The sequence below is a fragment of the Rhinatrema bivittatum genome, chromosome 3 (genome assembly GCF_901001135.1).
Source record: "Rhinatrema bivittatum chromosome 3, aRhiBiv1.1, whole genome shotgun sequence".
Classification (NCBI taxonomy): domain Eukaryota; kingdom Metazoa; phylum Chordata; class Amphibia; order Gymnophiona; family Rhinatrematidae; genus Rhinatrema; species Rhinatrema bivittatum.
In genome coordinates, this window is record NC_042617.1 from 119,772,735 (window position 1) to 119,800,197 (window position 27,463).

The 27,463-nt window shown below is 43.0% G+C and overlaps 1 protein-coding gene across 3 annotated transcripts in view; it reads left to right on the top strand.

The window, feature by feature from the left end:
• Positions 1-239: 239 nt before the first annotated feature.
• The window catches only part of PELI1 (pellino E3 ubiquitin protein ligase 1), a 98,289-nt gene continuing 71,065 nt past the window's right edge, over positions 240-27,463 (top strand). Inside the window, exon 1 of one of the 3 annotated variants that reach the window (XM_029593645.1) lies at positions 240-552. The gene's annotated coding sequence lies outside the window, so the exon portion shown is untranslated. Of the gene's footprint in view, positions 553-731; positions 849-3,310; positions 3,401-27,463 lie in introns of those variants that run through there. The other 2 variants (XM_029593648.1, XM_029593650.1) reach the window with 2 other exon arrangements.

Here is a 27,463-nt window from a genome sequence, read left to right on the forward strand (position 1 = left end):
CACCCTTATTCACTGTCTTATTTAGAGCGCAACAAATCCTATCTACCTACCTAAAAAGTTTAAGTAAACAGACGTCACAATTAAAATATTCAGCGCATGCGTTAAAAAAAAAAACAGCGTGAAGAAGCACCAGCGCCTTACAGCCTGCGAGAAACAGGAGCTGGGAAATTCCGCCGCTCTAATTACGCAAGCCTGACGCCAACGTGCCTATGTAAAGAAAGAAAACTACACTTCCCAGGAGGCTTTGGGGGCGTTTCTTTTGGCTTTTCCATATCTTCTCTCCACCGTTTCCTGGATTGATTACTGTGCTCCGGTTCTCTCCGAGTCTGTGTGCTGGTGGTGGGGTTTCTTCCGAGGAAGCGCTGCCTCGTGGGTGGTTTCCGCGTAACGGCAGCGGTTTCTGGAACTTCTTCCGCTGCTTCAAGGATTGATCGGCTGCTCGTATCCGCGCGCGCTGAGAGAAAGGAGCTACTCCCTGGCTTTTCTTGCTGTCGGCGTATCGGGACAGCCGGCTTCCGAGCCAGGAAGAGTCGCGACAATCCTGATTTCGCTGTAAGTGTAGCGTCGATCAGCCTCGCGGTTGCCAGAGAGAAAAGTGGAGCTCCCTCCTTCCCTGCCCCATTTCCCGTTCTCAGATCCACTTTCCGATCCATTCTCTTTCGGCTTTTATTGTTGAAGCCGGGAGGGAGGGAGGGAGAGACCAGAGCCTGGAGTCAGGCAGGAAGCGACTAGGACTCCAATGGAGCTGCTAGAGAGCCCTGCACCATTCGTTTTTCATCGTGTATGTACATGGCCGGACGTCTGACCGTATCGATTCTGCAGTGCTGAAAGGCTTTTGCGTTTTCCAAGTAGGAACAAGAAGTCGAAACAATGTTGCTGCTTTATTTGTTGTATAGATCGTGCATGTTTTTCTTTTCCCGATTACATCCTTATTCTGCCAACTAGTATTTAGTATTTGATCATATGATAGTTATGTTTCTAGAATATTGCTTTTATAACATTTTTCTGCTTTGGATAAGACAACACGTACAGCATTCTTTTTATTTTCTTAAATTAACCCAAATTTCTATGTAAGAGTAAATGATTTACATGATTCTTTCTGAGCAACATACCATGTCTGATCAGACTGCTTCCTGACTTATACAAACTACTTTGAAAAATTGTACATGCTCTTGTTTCCTTACCAAGCAAACTCAGAGACTTGTTGATTAGATGTACTTCAAAATCGGTAAGCTACTTTTGTGAACTGTTCTTTTAAATAGTATACTTCTACATATTACTGACGCTGCGAGAGGTACTCTAATCTTTGTAACAGTGTTCTAGACAGGTTGGGAACAGTCTAAAGTCTGAGTGATGTTTATACTTGACAATATATGGGAGACTGCACAGAGATGGTAGCTTTTTTTTCAAAGTGGTGTGTGGGCGTACATGTGCGCGCGCATTCGTCTGTCTGCACCCAGGGGCGCAGCTATTTTATAACATGCATAGGGGAATTTTAAAAGGGATGCGCGCCGATGCTATTGCAAGTTTTCCCAGTTCATCCAGTTAAGGAATAGGTCTTCCAAACCCCCTTGATTTAATCAGGGCCAGTGGAAGCACTAGGCCTGGGCCTAGGGTGCCGACCATTAGGGGGTGCCGCTGCAGCTCACGAGGCAGGGTGAGCAGGCCCGCTTCAGGCAGCAGAATTTTGAAGCGGCAAAAAAGTGCCCCTTCAGAATTCTGCCCAGCCTCCGCCTCATCCTGCCTATCACCCCCCCCCAAATCCCTGGTGGTCCAGCCATCGGCTGCCATAACCAAAATGGTGCAGGTGGCCTGTAGCCCCTGTCACATGGTAAGGACTAAAGGCTACTGGCTCCATTTTGGTTAGTGGCAGCTGACGGCCCAGGAGCAGCAGATTGCTTCTGATTCCCCTGCAGGACCACCAAGGGTTTTTGTGAGGTTGGGAGGGTTATTTTATTTAAATTTGGGGGGGGTGGCACAGGGGGTCGTGGAGCTGGGGGGTGTCATCACGACCGGGGTTGGCACAAGGAAGAAGGTGCATAGGGCGCCTAATCCCCTTGCACCAGCCCTGGGTTTAATAGCCTTCCTTCCCCACTGTTAGTCCCAACCCTTAAAACTCTGCTGATCAGCCTAGATTTTTGTTGTTGTTGTTGTTGTAATACTTTAACGTCATCTATTGCAGAAGTAAAATTACGTGGCAGGGGACCCTGGCATGTGCCAGTGTACATAAATATTTATATGCAAATTTCAGGTTAAAATCATGGAACGCCCATGCCCCGCCCCTTTTTCAGAAGTTCCAAAATGCACGCGCAGCGGCATTTACACAAGTATATCCGAGCGGCTTTTAAAATCTGTTCGGTGCACACCGGCCTGACATATTTGCGCATCCCCTGATTTAAAAGCCCGACAAGCGCATCAAATTCACCTTTAAGAGTTCAGCTCAGAGTTTGGGAAATGAGCTAGGACATGTTTTGGGGAAGCTAGCATCTAAGTGTTAAATAACACCAGTTCCTACACACAAAATATGATTTACAGCTATTAACACCCCCCCCCCTCCCCCATTCAGAGAGGTGAACAGGCTTATTTCATGTTTTCTTAGCACTGGAAACTTAGTGTTAGTCCATGGGAGAATCTGGATTTCCACTGCCGGGACGTGTAGTCTGGATTTTATCTGAGAAAACATGCATCTTTAATCCACTTCTGCATTTTTGCTGTTCAGAAGAATCAGATATTGTTTGGGGGTTTGCAGGAAACAGCATATATTTATAATTTATAATCTTAGATCTACCTTTGCATGAAGATACCTTCATGCAAAGGATGAAAAAAAAAATCGAGTTGGCCAGTTCATTCTCATGCTGTAAAGATATTTGCCTCTGTGCTGAAGAGCTTTACAGCAGTACATAATTAACTACATGCTTCTGAATTTCATAGACTAGAGTCCAGAATTTAAGAACACCAATGGATTTATTTTTTAATTTTGTACTGAGGATACTTAAGATAGTTACTCCCTGCAATAATGTCTACAAGTCAAGCTGGGGAAAACACACGCTGTATTTAAATGCATAACGTGCACATTTATAGATGTCTTTGTTAAGTCTTCGGTTTCCTGGCTCCCTTGAAATGCATTATAGATGCCTTTTCAATGTTTTTGCATTAAGTAGGGTTTCGTAACTGTGGCCTTTGCGTGCAGGGCACCTGCCAGGATTTCAACTTTTCCGTAGGATGTACAAATTAATGTAAATATATTGGAAGTAGATTTTTCTTTGCATATTCATTTTTGCCTTTCAGAATGTCTGCCAAGTGTTCTGCACTAAAGATTGGGATTGAACAATGATCTAGTCAATCTGTCCGCTCATGACAGCAGTGGGGAGAAATGGATATACATTAGTGGATCCAAGAAGTAGGAATATATTTTTTTTTCATAGGGAGAGGGCAATTATTTGACTGACTTGTATTACCTGTGTTATATTTTGCAGTCCATGTGTTTTTATAAAACGGGCCAAATCTATGGAAGAATATAAACATCCAGTCGGTGAAATTCAGAGGTGTTCCAAAAAGGAGTAAATCCCTCCTCTCCTTCCCCTGGATAGAGCAGAATAACCCATTGAGCGAGTCTGAATAGCTTTTGCAACATGAAAAAATGCAGCAGTCCGATTAATTTCCGGATATTCAGCTGTTTTATACATGTGCAGACATTCCACATTTTGTAGTGCTTCTGCGTTTGTACGCTGGCTGTGTTCAGTTCAACACTGTTGCCGCTTTCTGCTCTGTGGTTTTGGCCTTTGGACTAAATGCGACCATAGAGATGTCATCTCTCAAATCCAGATGCACATGGTGCCAAATGAGTGTGAAACATGTGGGTGCCTTCAGGGGAGCACTGACCAGAAAAAGCAAACTCCAGAGATGTGGTAAACAAAGTGGAACGTGTTTCTGCCTTTTTTTTTTTTTTTTTTTAAAGAAACAGTTGGCGTTCCCTTACAGTTATTTTTTTTTTTTTTTTTATTTGTCGGTTAAACAACATGAAGAGAGACATCTTGCGGGTTGTAAAATTTTGTTGAATGACTTGCTTTGGTATCTGGGTTTTTTGGAGGCCAGTAATTGTTTATGAATATTTAAATTTAGTTTTGGGGGGTTTTTTTTGCTATTCGTTGCATTATGCATGAGGTACGTTCTGTGCAGAAGACCAAGGGTCAAGTGGCTGCCTTTCTATCAGGCCGATACTGTACAGTGCGCTCTGATGGAGCGCACTGTTAACCTGTCATTGGATGTGCGTTTTCCCTTAAGTACGTTTTCCCTTAAGTGCGTTTTCCGCCCCCAGTAAGGGGGGCAAAAGGAGGCGCAAAAGGAGGCGCTAGGGACACTAGTGTCCCTAGCGCCTCCTTTTGCCCATTTCAACCGCCGGACCTAATTTAAATACTGCATCGCACGCACAGGCGAGTGGCCTGTTCGCCTGCTCTCCTGCGAACCTTACTGAATCGGCCTGTATGTTTTGTAATGGCTTCCTGTTGAATCTTCATACTGCTCTAATATGGTTACTATGTATTGACAGATGTATGATTTTAATGGGGGAGGATAGAAGGGGTATGATGCTAACTAGGACTTTTTATTGAGCTATGCAAGGCAGGCATGTCAGCAGAGAAACTTTTAGATAATTAGCAATCCAGGTTACAGCTTTGTGCTGGAATATGCTTTACTGTATCTCATAAAGTTGAGTGAGGCAAAGAGAGATGTTTCTGGAAACTTGGGTGTTTTTTGTTTTTTTTTGTTTTTTTTTTGTTTGTTTTAAATGTGGACCAAGCAATGAGAAATGACTGAAATGTTCTCACAAGTCCCCACTTCCTCCGGCAGCACACCATGATGGAATCATAGAGGAGCAGTGGCCTTGCAGGGATATATCTGGGAAATCCCAAAGGAAAAAGTCTGAATAGCCTTAATTAAAGGAAAATCCTGTAGTCTCTGATGGTTTGGATAGCTGTGTGGCCTTACTCACGAGGCTACCCAGTCCGATGACTGGGACTGAACAAGCTGCGCAGTTCTTAAGTCATCCGTTAATTTCTGTATCTGACACACTTGTGAACATAGTCCTGATTTGTAACTGTGAAAGAATTGCATGTGTATGGGCTCTCTTGTAACTTAGCAGTATGGTGGTCTGAAAATATCTTTATGGCAAGGAAAAAGGAAATGTTTGTGCACCGGCTCTGACCCTTTTGTCGTTGTAGAATGAGCAGTACTATAGTTGCATTGTTAGTTACAGATACAGATGGTAGCATTAACCAAATGTGAGAGCGGTTCTGTGTATATCAAGTATATGAACAAAACAAAAAAAGATTCAGCTAGAATTTTTCTTGCTTGGGTGAGTTCCATTTAAGGTGAAGCACAGGACTCCCTGGAAGTCTGGCAGGTTCTTTGGGGCTTGCTGGACTCTTTGCTTCTGGCAATTGTATATGCTTTGTGCACCTCTCTGCATTGGGGGGGGGGGGGGGTAATAGCTAATGCCATCATTAGCAAGAGATCTGCGTAAGAGGGCACTAACCTCTATGCACACTGTTGTGTGCCGAGCTCCTTGCTGCATTAGCAGTAAAATTTGTGCACAAAACCGTGTACATAAATGCAGGTTAAACTGCGCTCTACCCAGCACACCTGTTTACATCAGCTTGAGAATTGGAAGGAAGCCAGGTAAGGACCTGATTTACTAAGGTTCCCCCCCCAGTGTGTCTGTGGCAAAAAAAAAACCCAAACATTCGCAAACTCAGGGCCTGACTTCTATTTCTTCCGATCAGCCATCGGCCAGGAAATTTGCTGGTTTCTTCTGGCTGTGCCTAGTGTTCTTGGCCATGCTACACATGAGGGACCTGCTACATTTATCACTGACTTTTGAAATAAAATGACTAATAAAGGACTTGTTTCAGGTGGTATTTAATAACAGGGCTTTTGTGACCTTGTGAAGGAAAGTGACTGTTCCCTTTTAGCAGCTGATTTGTTACTTTTCCACTCTGTAACGGGACTTTTGCAACCTTGTGAAGGAAAGTGACTGTTCCCTTTTAGCAGCTGATTTGTTACTTTTCCACTCTGAAAGCTGCAATTCCTTTGTCATTCTAAGGTTGCCAGGTTTTGAGCTTCAGCTGATGCAAGTCATGCTGTTTTAGGATTTCGGGCTTGGCTTCGTTCAAAACTGCATCATCATAATTCCCTGGCTTGCATATATTACACCTTTTGGAATAAACAGAAGCCCAGTTACTTCAAAGGACTTTACACAACCGGGCTTTCAGTTCCAAGCAGATGCTTTCAAGTTCAGGTCACCTTACTCTCAAGGGGTCGGGTCCAAGCTAAATATCTCCAGGTGCTTGGTTACTTTACTTCAATAAACAACTTCCAATAACAAGACTTCACACATCTTTCACCAGGTACCCATGTACAGCTCTCGACGGCCCTTGAATGTGCTGCAACAAATTGTTTTGTGTGCCCCGAATCCGGTTCCTCAGGGGTGGAGGTTGCAGGCTGTAGCCTCAGAATCTCTACAAAGCTTCCTGGCTTGCTTAATTGTAATATTTACCCAAACTGCCCGTCAACCTCAAGATAAATCTCCCCCTTTTTTTTTTTTTTTTTGTGTGGACAACCAACCTAAATACGGGGAATAAAGTTTTTTTTTTTTTTGTTTTGTTTTTTTTTTTATAAGCTCTGGTGTCCGGTATCTTTATTTCGGGTAACAACCAAAAGTCGGAAGTACCTCGATACAAAAAAACACCGTTTTTTGCTTTTAATTTATATGCGTGAAAGAAGTGAAATTGTGCTCTGTTGTGTATGTTCCAACTATGGACACATCACCCGATTTAAAAGTCAGAAGTGGCGTTCACATCCCAGCTTCGTACCACATTACCTCTCCAGCCCCTGAAGCGCTGACAGCGTTGGGCGGCTTCACGGTGTCTTGAAGAAACTATTTGTAAGTTCAGCGGACCATATACTCTTCATGGCAAGCTAAGCTTGCAAGACTTGTTGTTTTAGAGACATGAAGAGGCTTGTGTTTTAATAAGGAGAGCTTTATAAGAATGACTTTTATCGGGTGATGTGTCCATAATTGGAACATACACAACAGAGCACAATTTCACTTCTTTCACGCATATAAATTGAAAACAAAAACAGTGTTTATTTGAATCGAGGTACTTCTGACTTTTGATTGTTACCCGAAATAAAGATGCCGGACACCAGAGCTTATTCATAAAAAAAAATCTTTCTTCCCTGTATTTTGGTTGGTTGCTTAATTGTAAACCTGACAGAGCACTAGCCTCTTCATACCACCAGCCTACCAGTTCGAATCCCACCAGAGCATTTTTGCCCTTACAGTTGCTTTTGGCACTTGTCTAACGGTTAGTTACAAAGTGGCAGTTGCGCTTCGGCCCCTCTGTATCTAAGTGGATTTATGCCTTGAGTCATTTGGCCTGAGATCGCACTGTTCATACACATGGATGAAGATTTTTATCCCACCGTTCCGACTTCCTTTCCTTAATCTATGCGTTCATAATTGCGGCAATAAACTGTAAGAAATGACAGTTAGGGCTCTATGTGAGATCAAGGGCAATTGCTTCTAACTCCTAGTGGGGAAGCAAGCAGGCATGCCCATGGTCTCTCTTTGTAATGTGCTTTCTGCACCCAGAAACATGATATAGTATATCATAAGCAGAGGTTAGCTGTAAACTTGGTTAGATGAACATATTTACTACAGTAATTTTGAAGCAGGGATGTTTCCTGTTTCTTTTCCAGCAAGGAAATTCTCAAGCATTTCATAGCTGTGAAATTACCCTTTCCCTTCATTGTGTTTGTGTGTGGGCTTCTTTGGGAGAAGTTGAAAAGACATTGGGCGTAAATTAAAACATATATATTTTTCTCAGCTGCTTTTATTAGAAATATATTTCCAGGAAATATACTTCTTACTATTGGAAATTGCCATCCATTTACAGAGCAAAATCCATCATTGATGGTGTCTGTAGGCTTCCTTACACTGCTTCTGCACTGTGCCTCAGCTCTTCTGTGGTGGGATTGAACAGTAACTGAATTTCTGTTGGTCCTTCAGTCCCCTACTGAGACTGCTCGATAAGGTTTTCTGTGCTCCCCTGTCTCCTTTCTTAGGTCCACAGTGATGATGCTCTATTCTGCCCTCTGTGGGGGATTAGGCATTCTCCAAAGCTGCAGGCAGTGATTTGGCTTTATCCAAAGCCCATGTGCTTTCCATTTTTCACGGTTTCACTCCTCAGACCCCCAGCTGAACCTCTCCCACTTCTGTACCCAACAAGCCAAGAGAGCCAGGCTCTGGTTTCTGCAGAAATTTTCTTTTTCTGTCTTTAAGCAAACTGAATTAACCATGCTGCATGGGGTGATGTCATCAGGGCGGTACTAGCAAAGCTGTCTCTCAAAGCTTAAGCTTTTAAGCCCTACTGGGCATGCGTGGTAGTTTCCGCACGAAGGAGTATTCCAGAAGTCTCATCAGTTCTTTTTTTGTCCGTCTATAGCATGGATGGTGGAATCCTAATTTATATACAACTCCTCAGTTATATACAAAAGAAACATGCTTACACAAATCCCAAAAAGCACTTTTCAGTGCTGATGGCTCAGAAAAAACCTTTGGCTTCAAGTTTTTTAGTTATGGCTACATTGTTTATCACATATGGCCATAACTACTGTTATTTTTGGCTTGGCTTGAATCACGACCAGGCCAATTGCCGGAACTATGGAAAAATGTCCCCAAGAGTACAGAGACAGCGTACTGACAAGATTGCACGGCTCTAAGCAGATGCGCTGGTTTCTGATTCCTCAGCCTCTACATCTTTAGGAGAGGTAGGAGAACTATACTTGGTTGACGAGTTCCTCTGCAAAACTTTAACATCATCCCTAGGCCCAGGAGTGCCCGCCAGCCTCTGCAGGAGCACTACTAGGGCAGACCCATAAGAACATCAGATATGCCATTCTGGGTCAAACCAAGGGTCCATCAAGCCCAGTATTCTATTTCCAGCAGCAGCCAACCCAAGTCACAAGTACCCAGCACTAAATACACCCCATGCTACTAAGGCCAGCAAAAAGCACTGCTATTCTCTATTGATTAATAGTTTATGGACGTCTCCTCCAGTAACTTATCCAAACCTTTTTTTAAACCCGGCTATACTAACTGCCTTAACCATATCCTCTGGCAATGAATTCCAGAGCTTAATTGTATGTTGTGAAAAAAGAATTTTCTCGGATTCATTTTAAATGTTACTTGCTAACTTCATGTAGCTGACCAGCATGTATGGACTGAACGCCTGGTGCCAAAGAAGAACCCTAAGCTTCAGACGCACCATGCGACAAAAACAGCATCCCAGTCAACTAAGTCAGTGACATCCAAGACTGTGTCAAAGACAGCGTACTTGGCGCCAGCAAAGAAACGCTTTGTACCTGCCACGACGCATACCACGCCAACTCTACCTACATCAATGCACACATCTAAGAGCAAAGATGGGAAGACTGCTTATGAGCTGATATTTAGTAGCCGTCCCTTCAGAAAAAAGAAAGCAGCAGCATGACAAGGGAGATACTTCCCTCTCCGTTCCTATGCCTGTTTCTGAATTTCCATCCTCGCCCACATCAGGATCCTCTACCAAAGATAACCAGCTGGTGTGTGTGGACCCCAGGTCTCCAGAAAGTACACTGTCGACAACTTGGCAGGAACAACCTCTTCCCAGGGATCTCTGTAACAAAGTAATATACTGGCTGCAGTGATCCTGCAGTGATGTAAATAATGCTTACCTTGTAAACACTCACGTTTCTGCTTATTTGCTTTGTTCTCCAGTTAGAAATTGTTTAACCTATCCTTTTCTCTAACAACCAAGTTCCACATTCCCTGTTATAATGTAATTTCTTGCTTCCATTGTTAACTGGTTTTTTCCCCCTAGTTCATTGTAAACCGGTACGATAAGACCTGGTCTTGAGCATCGGTATATTAAAAGAATTTAAATAAAATAAAATAAAATAAATAAATCCTCTTCCACAATTACCAAAGAGGGCATAACCTCTTTACCTGGTGCCAACTCAAGTGCCAGTAGAAGCCCGTAGCCCGTCTCTGGCAACAAGGTCTTAGAGGGGTGAGGTGTAGGTAGTCTATCTTACACTGGTGCCTTCACCACTGCTGGAACAGCAACACATAGTGGGTAAACAGGTCCTGACTATGGTTTCCTAGTTGTCAATCTCTGTAAGCAGTGGATAAGATCACTGACATTGTGAGGAACATTTTTCTCCTCATTGTTCCCACAAGCTCCACCACCATTGTTTCCTCCACTGTACCCAATCTGACCAATAGACTCCGAATTGGACTGATAAGAAGCTCCTACCTTGCCTGCCATCCAGGGATAATGGGGATGACCCTTACTGCCATTTCTACCCTCTCTAGAACCTTCACTAGCATTATCCTCAAAATCAGAAAGTTATATACAACCTTCTTCAGGGGAGTCCCAAGCAAGCTTGACAGGGATACCATCAGACCCACCAGAGGATAAAGGGGCTGGAACAGCTCCCCTATGAAGAAAGACTAAAGAGGTTAGGGCTGTTCAGCTTGGAGAAGAGACGGCTGAGGGGGGATATGATAGAGGTCTTTAAAATCATGAGAGTTCTAGAACAGTGAGTTCTGAAGGAGGGATAAATGTGAATCAGTTATTTACTCTTTCGGATAATAGAAGGACTAGGAGGCACTCCATGAAGTTAGCATGTAGCACATTTAAAACTAATTGGAGAAAATTATTTTTCACTCAACGCACAATTAAACTCTAGAATTTGTTGCCAGGGGATGTGGTTTGTGCAGTTACTGTAGCTGGGTTTAAAAAAGGTTTGGATAAGTTCTTGGAGAAGAAGACAATTACCTGCTATTAATCAAATTGACTTAGAAAATAGCCACTGCTATTATTAGCCTCAGTACCGTGGGATATACTTAGTTTTTGGGTACTTGCCCCAGCTACTTGTAGCCTGTATTGGCCACTATTGGAAACAAGATGCTGGACCCGATGGACCCTTGGTCTGACTCAGTATGGCAATTTCTTATGTTCTTAGGAACCATCAAATCAGTCATTTCTGCCGGAAGATTTATCCTAATCCTGTTTCGTCTAGAGGATGGTTACTGCTCTAAAGGTGGACTTCCAAAAAGAACTGGTACCTTGAGTGGAGGTTATAGACCGACATCCCAAGTGAGCCTATTGTGCTCCCATCTTGTCCTGTGCTGCAGAAATCTCTCATGAAGTTTTGGGAAACCCCTTCCTTGGGAATCACCACTGCCCACAAACTCAACCTCAAGTTTTGCCTACAGAAATTACTGGGATATGGAATTGTACAACTTCCCCACAATTCTGTAGTGGTCAAATCAGCTATGAAGAGAGCAAAAAAAAAATCTAGGCTCCTTTTTTAAACTCTTCCTCAGGAAAATACCATAAGTTGTTGGATAACTTTGGAAACAGCCTTCCAAGGCTCCATGATTTTGACCCGGATCCAACAACACCAATTTTACATGGTGTAATATCTATATGATTGCCTTTAATCACTGAAACCATTCATCAGATCTGAAGAGGACCAATCAATCTCTCCCCAACCCCTTCATGTTATGGACGAAAGTCTTGGCCATTTGTTGAGGGCAAACTATGAAAGTTTCAACACAGCGGCAAGGACATCAACAACGTTGATTTGTAGCATGGCACATGGTGAGGCTGCGGGCCAGTGGCATATGGGAGGATGTACATGAAAAGTTGGCATATTTGCCTTCTTAGGTGATAATCTGTTTTGGGAGAAATTAAAGGAAACAATCGCCCAAATCAAGGACCAGAACATTGTAGTGCAATCCCTTTCCACAGGAAGTGAGCAAGCATCCACATTATACCACTTCTACCCACAGTACAAGAGATCTTTCTATCTGAGAAAATCCTTTTGGTCTTACTAGGGTTACCATCAACCCTCATATCAACAACCACGCCCTCAGCAACCATCTTCCCAATTAAGGGGACAACAGCGTGATAGACACCAACAGAAGCAGATGCCATGGTCAACACCTAAACCACAGCAGTCTTTTTAAAAGGAACACCATTGCAGCATCCAGCACCAGTAGGGGGCAGTATCCAATCTTTTTTGGGCTCATGGTAAAAAACTAATGAATCACTGGGTGTTAACAAGAGTCCAAAAGGATTATCACTTAAACTTCAAAAGCCGCCCCCATATAGCCCACCTATCCCCACCTCTACTCGAGCAATTCCAACTAGATCTCCTACTCCTGGAAGTGCAAGCACTCCTGAAGCAGCATGCCATACAAGAGCTGGCCTTGTCCCAGATCAGTCAGGGCTGTTCTTAAAGTACTTCTTCATCCCCAAGAAATCAGGGGTTCTCTGGACCTCAGGGGTCTCAACAGGCACTTCTGCAGGGAAACGTTCATGACTTCCCTCAGCACCATCTTGCCTTTCATCCAACCATGGAACTGGATATGCTTCCTGGACCTCAAGGTTGCTTATGTTCATATCTATATACCTATCCTCTTGGCGATACCTCTGCTTCATGGTAGGGGACAAACATTATCAGTACAAGGTACTCCCCTTTGGCCTGTCGATTGCCCCGTGAGTGTTCACAAAGTGTCTAGCTATGGCAATAGAGCACCTTTGCCTGGTGGAAGTGCAGATATTTTCTTATTTGGATGACTGGTTAATAATGGCTCCCTCAAGAAGACCTTCACTCTCACTCAGAATTGGCCATCACCTGGCTGGAGGATCTTGATTTGTCATAAATTAAGAAAAAATCAAACTTGCATCCAACTGAATTGATACAGTTCATAAGTGCTCAGATTCACTTCAATCCAGGGCTTTCCTTTCAAATGACAAAATCATCAAATTGCGGAACCTAACCAGAAAAATACAACTTCAGTCGGCTGCGCCAGCTTGGCTCATTCTCACGTTATTAGGCCCTCTGACAGCAGCCGTTCTTGTGGTTCCATTAACTCGCAATGGAGACTAAGAGCGCAATGGAATCTGTTCCTACAGCCACTATCATCTCGAATCATAACCAACTTCATGAAGAAGGACATAGCAAAGTGGCTGTGCTGAGGGATACTGAAATTGGGAGGCGCTCTGCGGCCACCGCCCCACAGAGATCATACTCACCAAGGATGCCTCAACTCAGGGCTGGGGTGCACATCTCCTACAATGTGGTCTATGGTCACCCCAGGAGTCACATTGCTCTTAATTTTAGTTGATTTGACAGTGCTTCATGCCCTCAGCATTCCAGCACATATTCCTAGGCCAACTTATAATGATCCACTTCAGCAATCAAGTAGCAATGTATTACCTCAACAAGCAAGGGGGCACAGGATCATGGACCTTCTGCCAAGAAACTTTACTAATCTAGCAGTGGGCATAAGTCAACTTTGCCTCCCTGCAGGCAATTTTTCCTACCTGGGATCGCAAACACAGAAGCAAGCAGACGGACTCAATATTCCGACCATGTGAAAGGGCTCCATTGCTCGGGGAACCCTTGGGTAGATCTATTTGCAACAGAACTGAAATGTGGATTCTATCCAAGCTGCTACAGAGAGGCTCCAGATGCATTCCTAATCTCATGGTCTCATGGACTTCTATACACTTTCCCACTAAATGCCAAGATAGTACAGAAGTGTATACAAGATTGAGCCAAGCTGATACTGATAGGCCCAGTACGGCATATCTTGTATAACTATCAGCAAATCCCCTGCAAAGTCTGGGAGCCAGTCCATCGCTTCTCACCCAGGAGGAAAGTCTGCTCCTTCACCCCTTGCAACCTTCCTTCAATCTCACAGCATGGAAATTGAGTGCACAACTCTAGCGTGCTTCCACATCTTCAGAGATTAAAGGCATCTTAGTATTGGCATGAAAGCCATCCACGCAGTGTAACTATGCATTCAAATGGGCCATTATACCACATGGTGTTTTGAGCACTCCTTGGATCCATTAAAATGTGAACCACATCTCCCTCTTGACTACCTCCATCACCTTTCCAGCAATGGCCTTGCAACCTCCTCCATATGCATCCACTTAAGTGCTATAGCAGCTTACCACACCTCGGCGGATGGAACCCTCCCCTCATACCACGATTCATGAAAGGCTTGCTACACCGGCGACCACCTGTGAAAAAGCCTCCAATACCATGGGACGTAAATATAGTTCTGAAAGGGTTAATGCACGTTCCATTTAAACCCTTTGAAAAAGCCAAACTAAAATTCTTAACATGGAAAGTAATTTCCTTGGTGGTTATCACTTCAGCAACGATGGTTAGTGAACTGCAAGCTTTTGTGCATTTTCCACCATATTTGCAATTCTTTCACGACAAAGTAATCCTGTGAACTCATCTGAAGTTCTTGCTGAAAGTGGTCTCTGCCTTCCAGTTAAATCAGTTCATTACACTTTGGATTGAAAAAGGGCCTTTGCCTATGGTTCTGCATTCTTTATTTGTAATAGGCTATCTTCTCAGCTTTTCGTGTCCTACGACCCTAATAGATTGGGAATGGCAGTCATGAAGAGAACTCTATCAAATTGGATTACTTCCTGCATAGAGCATTGTTATATGGCATAAACTAATCGGAGAAAGTTCTTTTTCACTTAACGCACAATTAAACTCTGGAATTCATTGCCAGAGGATGTGGTTAGTGCAGCTGGTGTAGCTGTGTTTTAAAAAAAAAAAAAAAAAAAAGATTGGATACGTTCTTGGAGGAGAAGTCCATTACCTGCTATTAATTAAGTTGACTTAGAAAATAGCCACTGCTATTGCTCGCAACAGTAACATGGAATAGACTTGGATAGTTGCCAGGTTCTTATGGCCTGGATTGGCCACTGTTGGAAACAGGATGCTGGGCTTGATGGACCCTTGATCTGACCCAGTATGGTATGTTCTTATATTCTTATCTCTTTCTCTGATGAATTCTGTAAAAGTGTATCAAGAACGGGCAGCAGCGACTTCCCTTGCACACTTGGAAAATGTACCCATTGAGGAAATCTGCAGGGCAGCCACCTGGTCATCTAGCCACACCTTCACATCACACAATTGCCTAGATGTAATGGCAAGATTGGATAGTGCAATGTCAATTAAATGAATACTGTCCATAAGAGGAGTCCAGGTTACAAAAAAAAGCCAACAGATTTTTTCGCAATCCTCAGCTAGGGACTCGCCACTGAGCATGGCTAATTCAACCTGCTTATCGATGGTAAAAAGCAAGTTTGCTTACCATAAACAGTGTTTTCCGTAGATAGCAGCATGAATTAGCCATATTTCACATGCTTCCTCCCTGGACAGTATTTCTAACTATTCAACTTACCTTCTTGCAAGGATATGAACTGAGAAGACGTATGGAATACTCCTTCAAGCGGGAACTACTGCGCATGCCCAGCAGGGCTTAAAAGCTTAAGCTTTGAGAGAGAACTCCGCCCATTGCCACCCTGATAATGTCACCCCATACCACATGGCTAATTCAACTTTCTAGCTACAGAAAACATTGTTTACAGTACACAAACTTATATTGAGGTTGGAGGGTGATGATAAATTACAATAAAGCCTTTTCTAATGCTGTGCTGCTTGCCTCCCTGTTGATAATTGTATCCGTGGGTAGGTAGCAGTGATTAATTACAAAGTTTCTTTGTAGCTTTTTCACGTCTTATGGCTTCAGTTTCAGCCCTGGCCAGAAATGCAGAAATCAGTTCTTTTCCCTTCATGCAGAAGCATACAGATATCATTTCAAACAAATAAAAGATGAGGTATTTGGGCATAGGAATGGACACTTACTAATTTTTTCCTTCTTGTTTTGCTAACTACCACCCAATTTCCAACTTAACCTTCCTTGCAAAAATCCTTGAAAAGGCAGCTCTTTCCCAACTTGAATATTATCTTGATGACAAAAAAATCCTATACCCAAACCAGTTTGGCTTCAAGAAGAATCGCTCAACAGAAACCCTTCTTCAGTCAATAATTGACCCTGTACTGCGTGGCTTTGACTCCAACAATTCATACTCCCTAGTAGGGATGTGAATCGGGTGCCAGATCGTTCCTGCTTTCGGGTTCGTCTGGCTGTGAGAAAATCTCATTTTCCTGCGGATCCCTTTTTTTTTTTTTAAAGGGAAAAATCGTTTTTTGGGTTAGTGCGCGCTAACTCCCATTAGTGCGCACTAACAAAAATAGCAAAAAGTAACAAATAACAAAAATAAACGGTTTTTTGTTAGTGCGCGCTAACCCAAAAAACGATTTTTACGAAAACTCGGGTGGGGGGGGGAAGTGATCGTTTCTTTTTTTACCCGATATATTAATTAATTTAGAAATATTGTACGATATTTCAATTCGTTAGAAAAACGATTCACATCCCTACTGCCTAATACTGATTGACCTAACCGCTGCCTTTGACACGTAGACTATAATCTTCTCTGCCTCCAACTAAGAAACATAGGAATTGAAGGCAATGTCCTAAAATGGTTCTCCTCCTTTACCGACAGACCTTGCAAATAAAACTTAATAATCATCTTTCTGACACTTTCCATTGTACTACTGGCATTCTTCAAAGATCTGCACTACTTGCAACTCTATTTATTTAATATCTACATGCTGCCCTTATGTAAATAGTCAACTAACCTTGGTTTAAGTTTCTTCCTATAATTGATGATCTTCAAATCTCTCTTACAACTCATCTGAGAAATCAGCTTCACTTATTTCTAAGTATATGATCACCATTAAAGAGAATCTTACACAATTGCAGCTCTCAATGAACCTTAAAAAAACCCAAACTAATCTGGCTAAGCAAAAATCCACCTAAATCTATTCCCTCCAACATTGATTTTTGGAAACTACGTTCTAACTCCAGCAACACAAGTTTGAAATCTTGGCGTCCAAATTGACAAAAACCTAACTATGAAACCTCACATAAGCAAAAACTGATCAAATCCGGTTTCTTCAAACTACGAATACTAAATCTCCTGAAACCCCTACTGACATTATCAGATTTCAGAAATGTTTTACAATCTCTTATATTCTCTAACCTGGACTACTGCAACTCCCTATATTTCTAGGACTTCCAGCCAGTCACCTTAAACCTCACCAACTTCTTCAAAATGCAGCGGCCAGACTCCTGACCGGTGAAAGAAAATTTGATCACATTACTCTGACTGATTGCTCTACGTTGGCTCCCTGTGCAATCTAGAATTATCTACAAAGTTCTAACAATACTTCACCATAACTTGAATCCTAACTATGATCTGCTTGGAATAAAATTTAATCCACATACTCCTACACATTCTCTTAGATCTCATAACAAAGGTTTACTAGAAATCCCAACTATAAAAAAAAAAAAAAAAAAAAAAAAAAAAAAAAACTACCACCACCTAAGACAAACGAGAGAGCTATTTCTATAGCAGGCCCTATACTCTGGAACTCCTGCCCAGAAAACCTACTTCTGACACCAAGACCTGAAATCTTGACTTTTCAACAATGCCTTCTCGCTAACTCTAAAACTAAAAGACCATCCTTAATTCTAAGATTTGTTCATTGAATGTCTTCCTGTTTCTATGCCTTCCTTTCACTTTTTTTCTCCCCGACCCTCCCTATTGAATCCCTGATTTACTCAGCTCCCCACCGCCGTTTTTACACTTTCTCATGGCAACGTTGTATGGTTTAATGTTCTTGTTTTGCTAGTATCATAACCCCTGTATCATAATTGTTCTCTTTAAGATATAATTATTAATATAGTTGTCTAAGAAACCCCTTTTATACTCCCTGTTCTTATATTCATTTATATCCCTTGTATTTGTTGCATATATCTATTAATTACACATATATCTCTTGTATATTTGTTTTCCACGTCTTTCTACTGTTCGTTGTAAGGGCCATGCCCACAAGTTATTAGTTGTATGTAAACTGATACGATGTGCAAACGGCTATCGGTATATAAGAAACTCCAAATAAATAAATAAATAGTGATTCTCATGTGGAATGACGGTATATAAAAACCTCAAATAAATAATGTTTAAAGCAGAGATTCCCAATCTCATGTTTCAAGGGCTGCAACCCATTTTGGGTTTTTGGGATTTTCACTATGAATATGAGATCTATTTGCATTCACTGCTTCCATTGTATGCAGATTGAAGTCATATATATTCATTTTGGAAATCCTGTGAAAACCCAACTGGTTTCCAGCCCCTAAGTTTTGAGTTTGAAAACCTCCTGTATTAAAAGCTTTCTATCCATGCTGATCTTTACTTCTGGGTACTGGCAGGTTGTAATGGAGCTTAATCTATTTTTAACTTGGCACACTGGTATGGGAACTAGAAAGAAGAGCTTGGCTTGTATAATCAAGCGATCATTCAGCTGAGTCAACAGGAAAGTTGCATCTGAAGTACTGACTCTTGTGTGTGTTTTTATAGCACTGGGTGGCCCCTGGATAGGAAACTCTGGCCCATGAGGTTTTCAGGATATCCACAATGATGATGCATGAAATGCATTTGCATGCCTTGGAGGAAATGCAAGCAAATGTATCTCATGAATATTCTGGGTGGATATCCTGAAAAGCTAACAGGATTGCAGCACTTGAGGACAGGAGTTGCTTCTCCTGGGTTAGACTTGGGAGGTAGAAAGGATGAGGTCAAGTTTCATAGGGTTTAGGAACCTTTGCTTTTGGAGTTGGGCTCTTTAATAGATCCTTTGAAAAGTTTACTAGAGCTGAGTACCTAAATTCAGGCTCCTAAATTTAGTAGCCTAAGAAGCGGGTGGCTACAAAGCTGGAGTTGGGGTGGGGGAGGAGTCAGGAGCTTAACACTGATTTTTCAGCACTAGAAACCTAACTTAAGTACCTAAATCTAGGCAAACCAAATAGCAGGCCTATATTCAGTCAATAATCTAGGATCCTAATTTTGATTGAAAATAGGCCCCTAATTTAGGTATCTGATGAAAATTACTTATTTTTTTGTTTTCCTTACCAGGGGGCCAATGCAATAAAGTGCACCTAGCCTAGCGCACAGTTTAACGAGCAGTTGGACGTGCATCCATAATTCCTGATCAAGGGGATCAGCACATCCAAACAAAGGCGTAGCTAATAGCGCTCATCACATGTAAATGCCAGGTAGATGAGGCTATTTACTATTACCCCGCACTGTAAAAATTTCCCATGCATCTGAGGCGCTCTTTTTAACCTGTAAAATTTTACGCCTGCCCTGGAGCAGATGTAAAGTCTGCCTGCATGTCAAGAGCTCAATTTAAAAACAAAAAAAACCCGTTTTATGTGGCTCCTCCTATACTAAGTAGGAAGAAACACAGAAAACAGCACCATGCAAAAAAAGTCTTGTCATAAAAAAAAAAAAATTTCAGGGCACACAGTATACATGTTCCGGGCCGTGTATATTGTGTATTGTGCTGGTAAAATAGCTGCATAGAAAAAATGGATGCTTATAAATTGAGCGTCCATTTTTGTAACCTGTGTAGAGTCACGTCTCCTGGGTGCCTGATGCTAGGGACGAACAATTTATCCTTAACGCGTCTTTTTTTTTTTAGCGCAGCATCTCGTTTGCTTTTTGCATCTGGCTCCCAGGAGAGGTGATTGTGCGTGTGTTAAGAAAAAACAAACATGCGCCCAGTTTGTTAGCACGTCCATACTGCACCGGCCTGCAGGTGTCCAGCGATAGGCTCGGTAGGGATTATATGAACTGCAAGTTCCTGCCCTGTGCTAATCTTGAATACATAGTGTTCTCTCCTAGCTAATGTTCATGCTACTTTTCTTGTTGTTAAATTTGGTAATTCTAATAAGGAAACACTTAACTTCCTAGTATATGTGATAGAAAAAGAATCTGTAATACATCAAATATGTAGACTTTGTGTAAAGTTCTTCACATCATTTCAGAGAATCTGCAGCTTTTTCCATCTGTAATGTACCTCCTGGGATGAGTTGCTAATTCTAAAAATATGTCTGTTTCTTATTTTCTCACCACCCGCTGTGCTTTAACTTTTTTTTTTTTTTTGCATTTGTTTTCCTCCCCACCTGCCCTTCTGCTGGAAATGCTGTCCGGAATGGCTAAGGAGAAAATTGAACACAGCTAGGAAAAGAATTTGGGTTGCTTTCAGGAAATCCCTGAGAGATTTCAGCTGGAAAATCCTTATCTCAGCCAAGCTTATCCAAATGATATGACCTTTCAAGTACTATGTGTTGTATTTGTAAAAGAGAATTGATCTCTTTTGAATATTAAATGCTAAAGTGAAAATAGCCAGTGGACCAAAAAAGTGAGTACAAAGACCAAGAGAGGAACAATGTATAAAAATACATCCTAGGCATCAGCAGGAGCCAGGGAATAAAACCTTCAAAACCTATCATTCTGTCCCCTTGGGGTGCCTTCTCTTCTCTACCATATTCCTCATCTTCATCCCCATTTCCATCTTGCCTCGGTTGGGTTGCATCAGGATGGGAGAGCATGCATTCCTAGTTCCTGTGACTGTGCTCCTCCCTAATGCACCTTCTGTTTAGAAAGGAAGCACGCTGGTGTGGGGAGGTACAGCCATTGGATTCAGATCCCCCTCCTCCTCATCCCCTAGGCCCGTGGATTAGGTTAGGGAAAAGCCAGTACAGAGCCCTAGTGTCAAGAATTTTTAGGCATCCAGGAAATTTCCATCTACAAAAGAAATATTGCCTAGGCTTAGAAGAGATAACAGAAGGGGAAACAGTTTACCCTTTAGGATGTACTGACATATTTGTAATATATTTCAGGCAGTCTCTTTACCCCAGGGGAAACATGCAAAACAAGGGGCATCCCTAAGACTAATGAAAGAGAAATTTCACCACTTTCATAGGAAGGAATTTTTATTTTTTCATTCAAAAAATACTAATATTGTGAATCATTTTTCAAATGGAAACTTATAGCTAGAGCCCTGGAACTCTCTCCCAACAGAGGCCAGACTGACCACCAATATACTGTTGTTCTGTCATTCAGACAAAACCCAGTTCTTGGAGCAAGCTTACCCTCCATGCCCAATTCCCCATCTCTGACCCTATCTTGCTGCATATGGAGATTACCACCAGCATGCTAGATAATAGTGTCCTGTCCTGTACTTATATATTGCCCTTTGTTTATATATACTATATCATAAACACTTTCACTTTATCCTGCCCCCAACCCATTCCTGTTCTTTGGTGCTGTCATTTTATTTTATGTCCTATATTCCCTTGCAACATTCTGATCTATTATATCCTGCATGTAGTCACTACCCTTTAAGTCCAGCCCATTTCTTGATCCAGGATACTATATCTTTTTTTTTTCTCCTCTATCATATGAATGTAAGCTATTCATAACCATGTGCCTTGCTGCGAGTAATAAATCATATAAATAACTTAAAGACACTTGGACATGTTTTGGATGAAAAAGAAATTGGATATGATATAGTTCACTAAGGGCCTCATTTTCCAAGCTGCTCGCACGCGATAAGGGACCTTTCGCACGAGAAAAGTCCCTTATTGCGTGCGATGGGGCGGAGTCTTCCCCAGAAGAGGAGGAATCGGAGCGTCACCGGGGCCTACTCTGCGCCGACGTTGCGGACAGCGAAAAGGTAGGTGCCATTTCGCTCCCAATAGCTACACCTCCTATGGTGGCGCTATTGGGTGAGAAACCGGCAGCGATCGCTGCTGGCTAGCGCAGGCCCGCCCCCTGTTTCGGCCCCCCACCCCTCATCTTCTAAAGTATCGCAGGCCTGCGATACTTTAGAAAATGAGGCCCTTAGAGAGAGAACTGATCTGTAGATTTAACTTGTTAATTTACATTTGACAGACAAAACAGATCAGAAATTCTTGCATTCATTGATTAGATGAGTGGGTTTAGACAGCCATGGCACCACCTGAAAATAAACTCAAAGCTCAGGGCCTTTGCCCAGCATGCCACATTAGAGCTGCACAGCATGAGGAGGCCACAGCCCTGTGTAAACAATGCGAACAGGCCCTAGGGGACCCAACTGATGGCCTTCCTCAGCTGGTACCAGACCCCAGCCTCTAGAGTGGTACGCCGGACCTAGCATCACAGAGCGGGGACCCCCCCTCCTCAAACGGGGCTCCCCAGGGACACGGCGCCCCCTAGTCTAGACCCAGCTTCTATCACCTGGGTGGAATTCTTCAAAGGTCTACATACCTTCGTCCACATGCAACCGGGCTTCCTACAATGCAGTCACAGGCCCCACCAGAGGACCTCAACGTGCCAGGACCTTCTATGCCCAGGGAAGTGATCTCACCGCCCAGAAGCCCCACCTTCGGGGACACAGACATCTCAGATGAGAAGTCAGAACCCCTGTAGGAAGGGGAACTCCCTCCGGGGACAGAACCCCACCGAAGCATGAGATGCTTCTTCACCAAGGATGAGCTTCCAGACCTGGTCACACACAGCTTAAAAGAGCTTGCCATCCCGGGCTCAAGTGCCTCAGGAGAACCTAAGACGAACCCACTTTTGGAGGGACTTCGTCAGACCTCCCACCATTTCCCACTATTACAAGCCGTCCAGCAATTAATTGACCTGGAATGGGATGCCCCAGAAATCACGTTCAAAGGGGGCTGGGCTCTGGCAGCCATGTACCCTCTGGACTCAGCCGCCAAAGATCTCCTGGCATGTCTGAAAGCGGATGCCATGGTCTGCGCAGTCTCAAAGCACACTACTATCCCGGTGGAGGGAGGCGCAGCACTCAAGGATGCTCAAGACAGACATCTGGAATCTATCCTCAAACAGTCCTTTGACGTCTCCGCTATGTCTCTACAGATCGCGGCCTACTGTGCCATGGTGACACGCGCCTGCTTAGCACAGACCAAGAACAACACTCCTGGGGAAGCCCTGGAACCAGCTGTATCATTCCTCGCGGATGCCGTTTCGGAACTGGTACGCACAGCAGCTAGAGGAGTTTCATCCGCCATGGCGGCCAGAAGACAAATCTGGCTCTGAAACTGGTCAACCGACGCACCCTCCAAAACGAGACTCACAAGGATGCCTTTCAAGGGACCACTCCTGTTCGGAAGCGAACTAGAGAAACTAGCCAACAAGTGGGGCGAGTCCCCACTGCCACGGCTACCGGAGGACAGGAATAAGAGAAACCAGCGATCCTTCCCCCAGACTTCCAGGGACAGAGGATCATAGCACTTCAACCCATATAGAAGCTCATTTCAAGCGGCCCACCCCAGAGGCTGGAGCCAGTCCTTTTGGAACAAGCACAATAAAAGGGGAGCCAGCTCGTGCCCAGGCCCCAGCCGCACCCCACAATGAAAATCAGCTGACCCATCCAAAGGAAGAAGCCATAGAGGGCAGACTGACCCTATTCTACCAAAGATGGGTCGAGATAACTTCGGACAAGTGGGTCCTATCCATCGTTCGAGAGAGATATTACCTGGATTTCCACCACCTCCCTCCGGACAAGTTTGTGGAATCTCCCTGTTACGACCCTTCCAAGAGAATGGCAGTGGAAGCTACACTGACCAGATTACTAGCCTTAGAGGCTATAACACCGGTGCCTCCACAACAAATAAATACTGGCCATTATGCCATCTATTTTATCGTTACCAAGAAGGAAGGAGCGTTCAGACCTATCCTGGACCTCAAGGTGGTCTACCGTCACCAGAAGATTCCTCGCTTCCGCATGGAAACCCTACGCTCGGTAATAAGGGCGATACAACTGGGAGAATTCCTTACCTCCCTGGATCTGTCGGAGGCCTACCTACACATTCCGATCCATCAAGAGCATCAGCGTTTTCTACGCTTCTCTATTCTGGACCGTCACTACCAGTTCCGGGCATTACCTTTTCGGGTTAGCCACTGCACCCCGGACATTCACCAAGATCATTCTGGTGGTGGCAGCAACACTGAGGAAGGAAGGAATCCGCGCGCACCCTTATGAATGTCTGTGCTGTGGTCCTCCTGCATGGCTACGTTTTTCAGGGATGACTGGTAAGTGTTAATCCAGTCCCTAGACGAGCAGTGATGCATTCTTTGTCTGAGCTCAGTGTTTCCTGTTGGCTGAGTACTGAAATGGTTATCTGTTATTAATCAAGTTTTTGCTAGTTTGTCCACACAGTTGGCTTTTGCAGAGAATACTGCAGGGGTAGCTATACTGTAATGTCAGCTTTGCTCAGTCTACATCTGCTGGTAGAAGTGCATAACCCACTGGTTCTGGATTCATCTGTCTGGTCTAAAGAAAAGGAAAAATATCAGGTAAGTAGTAATTTCTCATTGGGTAGCAAAGGATATCAATCAAGGAGCTATACTCCCATCAATTGATGCTGAAAAGGTGTTTGATAGGGTCCACTGGCAATTCTCATGCATAGAATTCTAGAAACGTTTGGATTGGGAAATACATTTAATATTTGGGTATGGAAATTATATGCTTCCCTACCCCCCCCAGCCAATATTAAAATAAATGGTGGGTTATCAGAGAGGGGACTGAGACAGGAGTGCCCACTATCTCGGCTCGTGTTCGCACTTGTCATGGAACCCTTAGTAGAAAGGATCAGAAGAAATATAAATGTTACTGGGATTCCCATTGGCAACTGGATTACAAAATTTCCGTGTTTGCAAATGACATCATATTCACTCTTTTTCTAAACCATTTGACTTCCTTGCCAAACGTGGTGCAGGAATTATTATTATATAGCAAGGTCTCGGGATTTAAGGTGAATATGTGTAAATTAGAAATCCTGAATATATCGGTCCTTCAAGGGCTAGAGGTTCGGTTAAGGGATGGCTTTCCCGAATTTGTCCAATATTTTAGGAGTAAAAATTGTATGAGATCATTCTCAGTTGTCTAGCATAAACCATTCCCTTTTGATCATGGAATTGACGCAAGACTTACATAAGTGGGGAAAGTGCAGTATATCCTGATTGGAAAGGATTCTGTTCTAAAAATGAATGCTTTACCGAGGCTTTGTTACCTTTCTTCAGGTACTCCCAAGGGATCTTCCGGGGGCGGCTTAGGGGTGAGGGTTTGTTTGGGGGTTGAATAACTGTCTGATCAATGTGAATGTTGCAATATTCCTTCTGAAGCATTTTTTTCAATAAAAATTTAATTTGAGAGAGTGGATCCAAGATGGCGATGGGTCAGTAGCATAGAACGCTGTGATGATTTTATGCTAGAAGAATTTCTTGAAATTTTGCCTGAAAATGCCCCATTCGGCCAGGAAAAGGTGAGCGAGGGAGAAAGCTTACCCTGGGACTGTTCCAGAGACACCTTTGATCAGCCCAATGGATGCCCATGTCCTTCGAGGGGGTATTAGCATCGGGAGTGGAGAGGCAATGGCAGGGAACCATGGAGGAGGATTTCTTGCTGGACTCTGACACATCTCTGTCCCTGATGTGTGAGAGAGGCGCCGGTGAACCCTGCCATGCTCAGAAACCCAGAAGTGAATCTGGTGGAGTCGCCTGCGGAAGCTGCGGGCGGACGGAGGCACCAGGCAGGGAGTTCGTCCCTGGGAGGAGAGAGCGTGGACGCTGTGCCGCTGGGGCACGATGAGCTGACTGGCAGCCCAGCCATGGGAGAGCTCATGCCGAAGTCATTGGAGGTTCTTCTACTCCTTTAAAGCCTACTATGAGATTTTCCCTCATGAAACCCAATCAGGTAACTCTTGAATTCTCTCTGGGAGGCAATTGAGGGTTTGGGGAACATGATTATCAACCAGCTAAATCCTCTAACAGACTAGAGGATCATGAAAATCGAATAAAAATTCTGGAAAATACCACTAAAGCTTCTAGTTAGTAGATTGCAGAGATTAAGACTGTCATGAGTTCTAATAAATCCCTGCAGGATTCCTTTGCTAAAGATAATAGAACTCTGCTAAATAAGTTGGAGAATATTGAGAATGCCCCGAAAAGAAGGAATCTCCGTTTTTGTGAATTTCCCAAGAATACCATACATATCCCCTAAAGATATGTTTGAGATATTAAAAATAACTGAGGAAACTATTCCATCATTGATACGGGCATTCTATATACCTTTTGAAAAAAAGGGACGAGGAGAAAATGTGGATGGGGATAGTAAAGAGAAATATTCTAGAGCCTGCAGAGGATCCTGGGGAAGAAATAGCCTTACCTGTCTTAAATATTACTGAATTTTTGGAAACCTCAGATTCAGCTCAAGTTACACCAGCAACCAAGATAGTGACTTTTGTATTGGAACCCGACAAAGAATGGGTCTTGAAACATTTCTTTAAACATTGTTTAGAATCATTTTTGAATATGCAGGTTAGGATTTTTCCTGAGATGTCTAAGTCAACACAAAAGAAAAGGAAGCAATTTTTGCTTCTTAGACCTAAGGTCCTACAAATAGGGCCTATTTCCTGTTAAAATTCCCCTGCAAATGTTATATTAAATATAAAGAGGTTTCTTACCTTTTTTATCTTCCATCTCAACTAACGCAATTTTTGTGTGGCAAAAGTATAATGAGAAATATTGGGTAACGTAATCTTCGTGAGTCTCCCTAAATGGCAGGGAATGTCCTTTAGCTCTTATAGTATGACCCCTAAATATGCTATCGATAAATTTCCTTATCTCTTTTCTTGTTTCAAGTAGCAATTAATGACTTGGATCCTTAGTATTTTGGACTTAAATTGTTGAAGTATTGTTTATTATTCTTGTTTTGTTTTCCTCTTAATAGAGGTTTGCAATATTGAAAATTGTAATTTCACTTCATACCTATTTTCTGTATTCAAGATGGTTCTTGATATGTAAACTTATAAATGAATACATAAAAAATGTATAATTAAAAAAACAATTTAATTTGGAAAAAAAAACCAACTTTTAGTACAAAATTCTAAGGCAGGGCAGGTGAATACGTTGTGTTATTCATAGAAAACACATTGTGCTTCAGTAAAAATATATTGCAAATTTATTTTGGCTTAACAAAATCAAGAATGTCATATTTAAATCACAATATTCCTATCTTCCACATGGGCCAGATAATTTTATAGACAACGTAATAAGTAAAGGCACAGAGCCCAAACTAGGCAGTGTTCACAGCCCATGGATGGAGGTCAAGGCATGAAGAGCAGTGACACTTTCTAGCTGCCTCTTGTGCTCTTCTGCCAGCTTCAAAAGGGAAGCCACAACTTTGCATTTCAGCCAGAGGGCTGTTTCTGTGGCTAAGCTGGACAGGAGCGGAGAGGGAATAAAATGCAAGAAAAATCCCCTGAGACGGCAAGTTGTGGGTTCATGGTGCCATAGCCTCTTTGGAGCAGGTTCTGATTGAGTGTTGGTTTTTTTTAATCCAGAGGAGCAGGCGCAACCCCCTTTCAGCCCCCAGCCAAAAAAAATCACAAAGAAAACCTTAGGAGACGAGAAGTAAAATGGCTCTCTCATAAGCCTGATTTACTAAGGCTTACTTCCCATTCTGTATCTATGGAAGGGGGAGCTTTGTTCATCAGGGACACCTGCTGGTTCAGCAATTTTATTGAACAAGGTAAGGTTTTTATTTTGTA